A 6,445-nucleotide genomic window follows, 5' to 3' on the forward strand; every position below is an offset into this window, starting at 1 on the left:
GGTTTGCAAAGCACTCTCGAGTGCGGCACATCCCGAGGGCCGAACCGCGGACACCGACCTGTGCAGGAGCCCGTTGGGTGCCGCCTGTTGCAGCGGCGGGGTCGGCATAGCAACGTGCCAAACTCCTGCGCTCAGGGCTCCGGGAGCGCGGCTGGGAGCGGGCGGAGCGGGGCGGGCGGAGCGGGAGGTCGGTGGGACACGGCGGCACACGCTGCTCCCTCCCCACGGCGAGGTCCCTTGGAACCTTTGTAAGGACATCTAAATTGGTGGAGCCGCAGCCGCCCAGCACACCCCGCGCTCCGGAGCTACGTGTCCTGAGTTCGAGATTTCCCAGCAGGATACAAAGTGCAACGGTATGAAATAAGTAATTTTTCACTTCTGCTTGGTTTCTCATATGCCAGCAGCAGAAGGCTGTAAATGAAAGCACTGATTACAGCACTGAGGGGTAACAAATAAATCAGCCTTGAAAATGTCGGAGGAGAAACCCCCTGAAAATGCACATCAGGGGTCTTAAAGGAGGAATCTGAATAAACCTGACACTAATTCCCTCATCCATTACATTTCTTGTGCAGCCACAGAGAGCAGGGACTGCCATTATGGCCTTGTGGGTGTTTGTAATAATCTTCCCTAATGGGTAATTAACTGTGCACATTTCTAGTATAAAACCAAAGGTCTCCTATGACTCCCACGAGCTAAATGCATTTGATTCTCATCCTGTTGCCACATTTTTCGTGCACAGCTCTGCAGGCTGGATGGTTACAATGTTGAGGTAGGTGGGAAATCTTACTGAAAACAAAGCAGCTGCCTCTGTGGAGGTGAGACACAGCCTGGTCCTCCCTGATGGGTGTTTGTTGCCCATCTTTGATGTCTGTCTCATTGCACGTGGCTTAAATATTGTGTCCGTGCTCAGGTAGGACAGAGGGTGGGCTTATCCCAAGTGTGAGTGTGACTGAAGGCAAATATTCCATTTCCCATGAAATGTGTGAGGGTCAGGGAGCTGGAGGAGCCAATGCCACTGCCTGGGATATCAGGTGGGAGAGGAAAATGGAGTGGAGGGAGGGAGGAGGTGCTGCACAGCTGGTGTGGAAATGATGGAGGGAGATCTGTACCATGGGAAAGTACAAACATGGAATTTCTGGTGCTGGATTAGATGAACTGGGAAGATGGTGGATGCCAGAAAGAATTTCCAGGGATATAGGAGAGGTGGAATTTACAGACTTCTTTAAGCAAGAGAACCAGAAGGAAAACCATGAAAGCTGATCAAGATAGGAAACACTTATACAAGAGAAAATATTTTCTGTTTTTAAAAACAGATGAAGATGTTCAGGCAAGATTTATTCCCACTCATTCATGTTAACACGTTGTGGTTTGGGGCAGAGCCTGAGAATTACTGAAGACAATCATTCCTGTGTTTTACTGTGGCCAGTTGTAAGGGCTGGAGTGGGGGACAGGGATCTGGGGAGGAAATGAGGGAAACTCAGGAGGGAGAAGAAAAAATGCTTATTGCAGCCCAAAAGCTACAGCCTTAAATTACAACCAAAAATAGCCCTTCCTGGAAAAGTATTAATTATTTTTAACATTTCAGGCCCTACATTGCATTGCACTTCACTGAGAAAGTGGCAATTAAGATAATTAGCTAATTCAGACCATTTAATTTGTTTATTTTTAAACAGCACAGGCTGGGGTTTTTGAACTGCAAGTCCAAACTACGCCTCACTTAAGCACAGCTTTTACTAACCAGAAGTTATGTGAATATTTGAAACTCAATATACATTTGAAACCAATAAAAACTTTAAAATAATTAAAATATTTTAGCAACAAATTAAAATTCACAATTTGGGATCAAAGACTGGCTCTGCAAAATCCTCTGTATCTGGATATGATGGGAGAAATGGTTGGTGATTCCTCCATTTCTGGGTCACTTCTTTTAAATCCTTCTGCTCCAGGTCTGTGTGTGTTTGTTATTTCAGTTCTGTGGCCCCAGAGTTTGTTATTTCAGTTCTGTGGGTTGTCAGCACCAGGCACCACACAGACCTTCCTGCTCCCACCAGGGAGGCTTCACAGAGACATTGCTCTGAGAAGAGGCTGTGTGTGATTCCCATCTACAGTTTTCTTAGTCCAGGTAGGAACATCTGAATCATACTTAATTATTCTGTCACTCATTAATATCACTCTGTACCTTTTTGTATTACAAGGGTACAGAGTGAGGAAATATAAGGGTATTCTTTTCACAAAAAAAGAGACAAAATTAGACCAGCTTGAAGAGAAGGTGGTGGTTTTGAAACCATCAGAAAGTTCTTTTGACTCACTGAATTGAAATTGTACTTAGAAAATGTCATCCCATTATGAGAGAAGGAACCCTGTTAGTAAGTAGGAAGCTGGCATAATTGTCATAAAGGGTGTCAGATATCTAGAATACAAAATTCAGACAGTGAGCTACGAACCCAAACTGCCCCAGAAATGCCCTAATCAGACCCTCTTCCTCTCCTAAGAGCAGTTGTTTCAAGGCACAACATTGAGGTCAATATGGTAAGTAGGGTCAAAATCCAATATACAAGGTACTAGGAGGAGAATTTGGATTTTTCTTGATCCAATTCCCCTTGTTCTGACCTCTCTAGCCAAAATTTGGCCCCAAATTCCCTTCCTGGCTGTTTTTCGTGTGGGTTTTTTTCTTGTTTTTTCTTGTTTTTTCTTGTTTCATTCTCACAGACATTGGCCACTGACACCAAGGAGCACCAGCAAAGCCCCCTCCACCAGGGACTGACAGGGCTTCAGTTCTGTTACTGTTGGCACCATTGTTGTTCCAGTTCTCTGGCAGTTGATTAAATTTCACCTTTATTAAGACTGAAAGGAAGCTGTTAAATCCATCCATGTAAATTATGCTCTAACTCAGCCCATTATTCTGCCAACACAGTTCATTGCAATGGACTTTCAGCTCTCCATTTACTTCCAGGCTGGAGAGACTGAAGAGCAAACCAAGCACTGGGAGGATGTGTGTGGAAACACACCTTTCTGGAGGAAGGGTCTATGAGGCACCCTCATTTTTTTCACTTTAAAGAGTAAGATTTAAAAAAATAAAAAGTAAATAAAGCTGAAGGCCCTCAGTATTCTACATCTGAAACCAACCATTTTTGCACTGAAGGGAAACAGCTGAGTTTGCTCTCACAAAGCTTTGGGAATCACCCAAGTGAAATGCCCAAACCAACTGAAAACTGTCAGAATCAATAATTTAAATTTATTCCGGGAACTTCGCAGAATAAATAGAGGAAAAGCATGTAGAGAAACATATGTTGGAATTCTTTAAAGGTGAAGAATGTGACAACAACATACTGTGGAAGTAGGATGCTCAGATGTGTGTTTCATTGCTGCTACACTCAATAGAAAAGCCAGAGGAAGAGGTGGGAGGGCCTTGGACTCCAACCAAGCTTGTGTCGGGTGGAGCCGGATGAGCAGGAGCGAGGGCAGTGCCAAAGGAGCTTCTGCTTTTAAGAATTATTATCAGCAGGATTTAGGAGGGATTGAAGTGACAGGTTTGAGGTGTAAACCTCACTGGTTGACTCTTAAGAGGCAGCCTGGTGGGAAAGTGTTTCTTTAAAATCTTCCCTTCCTTTTGCTCTCTCAAGATAAAACCCATGTTGGTTTTACATCACAACAAGCTCAAGAAAGAACCCTGGCTTATCTGGAATGTTTGGGCACTTAGATAGTCCTGCAAAGGGAAAGGCTGAATTCCTTGAAGCTGACACCGATATCCAGATATCCTCTCCCCGTGAGTTTCTGTTGCTGCAGGTTTACAGTTCATGGTCTCTGCTTAACTCCCTGCAACAAGGTAGAGGTTCAAATGCAGAGTTATGCTGTTAGTTAGTGAGGCCACCCAAAGCTGAGAATTATTTACTGTGCAACACTTTGCAGGACTCTCAGTACTGTTGGAGGCAGATAAATTTGGCCATACTTGAGCTACTGCTTCAGTTGAAGTGCTTAATTTGTTCCTTAACTCAGAAATAACTCCAGATGAACACAAGATGAATCAGTATCAATTTCCAGCTGAAACATGAGCCAAACATTTTATTTATCACGGGTTATTGTCATCTGATGGTAGAATAGGGACTCACCTACATTTCTATTTTGCCCTTTCCCATTTGCTGTGCTGGAAACAATCTGTACTTCTAGGACAAGGGAAAAGCATCAAAGGAAACAGCCTCAATTATCCTCAGAGAAAAGAATGAATGGAATTTGAGTTCAGGGTGGAGGAAGGTGAGGGAAAGGAGCTCACATGTGACTGTACAAACTAACTACGTGTACTCCAACAAAATCTAACACCAAAGGAACAAACAGCCACAGTTTCACTGTGATCCTTAACTTGATTTATTAACTCAGTTTCTTTGATACATTTTCTGGCAGTGAACGGTTGATGAGTTGGGAATTAATTAAGGTAAAGGCAAACCAGAGATTTCGTGTTTGTAGATTTGCTGTGCAATGGCCTTGGATGATCTCTGGCAGCAGAAAACAGCCACTAAAAAGCTGCAAGATAGGTAGAAAAATGACCATGAAGTATTCAAATTCAGAGGAAAGGCACCATTCCTCATGTGCTGCCACAAGTGAAAGACAGGTGAGGTGTGGGAACCCCGAGCACAGAGCCCTGCTCCCTGTCCAGGGCTCCTCTGGGCCCTTGAAATTCCCTCTCTAAATCCTTAATCCAGTTGCACTTCTGTAACAGTCCAATAGGTCTTTGATTGCCCATGGAGTGCAACGGGGAAGATATTTAGGGGTGGGTTTTAGTCAGATAGAAAAAAATGAAACTCTATTATTCCTATATGTCTTTCCATAATGGGACATTTTTCACTATTTTTCCCCCAAAATAAACATTTATTTCAGATAGGAAACATAATGCCCAAAGAGTGAATTCTTTTAATGTTTTTTTCTGCAGGAGTTGCTCCTGGAGGCAGAGAGTGGCCAGCACAGCCTGATCAGACACAACCCCTGCTGCCCTTCCAGCATCCCTTTCCTGTGTCCCCACTTTGGGATTGGGAAGATCTGACTCAGACCTGCAATTTAATTACAATCCATAGTTTCCATTCTTACCAAGTCAAATTATACACACTGTAATCAACAAATTATATAGATCTAGTTAAAAAGAGATCACTGTTATCTTACCTCACTTTGGTTTTAGTCACAAAGATGTGATTGAAATAATGAGATTAAACAAAGAGCTACAATCTCCCAGGAGGTGGAGAGAGACTGCAGGTAATTCTGAAATCTTTCATAAGGGTGCAGCACTAAGTGATGGAGAACCAGCTGTAAGGCCAAGTGTGCTACACTCACTGTTTGTGTTTAGTGAAATTCTTTCATGCTTTCTGTGCTAGAGAAAATACACATCTCTTGAATGAATATTAACTAGCATGTCTTAGTTAAAAAGTTGAAGGAAATCTTTTGAGGTTATAATTATAAACAGCCACAACATGCATAGGAATTGTTCCTTGCCATGAGGTGTAGGGGAGAGGTAGGGAAGTTTGGAATAAAGGTCTGGTGATCCCTTTGTGTCCCAGCAGAGCTCCAGGGCCAGCACAGCTCTGAGTGGGAAATGCTCAACATTTCCTGCCTTTGTATACACAGAAACACTGACCACAGCCCTAAAGAAATGTCATCAGGCTACAGAATTACAGCCCAGGGCAAACATTAAGAGCTTCCTTCAGCCTTGAGGCTTATAGCTCAGCAGTGAAAGGAGGAGGTTTAAGGGTTATTCATAATTTACAGTGTATTCTAAAAGTGTTTTCCTGAATGTCAGGACTGACAGGAGCAGTCCTACAAATGTTGAAGTGTTTCTACTTAAATGTTTTTCCTTTCAAAAAACAAGGTCCAGTCTGGATTCCCCCAGCTCTCCATGAGGGTGTCCCACCTCAGCCTCCCCTCAACAGCAAGGGGTGAGATGCAGCTACATCTTAGGGGTGACTGTGATAAACTGAGCTGACAGAGTAACGCAAAGGAGGAGGGAGTGTTTTCCTGAGGGAAGGAAAAATAATTTTGCTGGTAGGGAGTACTCTAACCTTGAGGAGAACTGGAAAGTTTTGTCACGTATCCAGTGCAGAATTAAAGCTGTGATCTGAGATATGATCCCTTTTATGATCCTTTTTCTTCCAAATGGTGTAATCTAAAATCCAGGCTTCCTGTAACATAAAATCTTGTCACACAGGGTTGTGGGCAAATGCTACAATCTGAGGAAAATTTCATACAGACACAGCAAACTCCTGTGACATTTCTACTACGTTTATCAGTTTGTTATTCGACTTCAGGATTATCAAGGCCTGCCCCAACACTCGTGTTTGATGTCTGGATGATCACGGACTCCCTGCAGGAGCAGCAGGGACAATGCAACGGTTCCTAAGCCAGCAGAAATCCCAAACCACGGCAAGCTCTGAGCAGGTTTCTCTGGAAACCAAGCACAGAGGCA

The sequence above is a fragment of the Pithys albifrons genome, chromosome 17 (assembly GCF_047495875.1).
Source record: "Pithys albifrons albifrons isolate INPA30051 chromosome 17, PitAlb_v1, whole genome shotgun sequence".
NCBI classification, from domain to species: domain Eukaryota; kingdom Metazoa; phylum Chordata; class Aves; order Passeriformes; family Thamnophilidae; genus Pithys; species Pithys albifrons.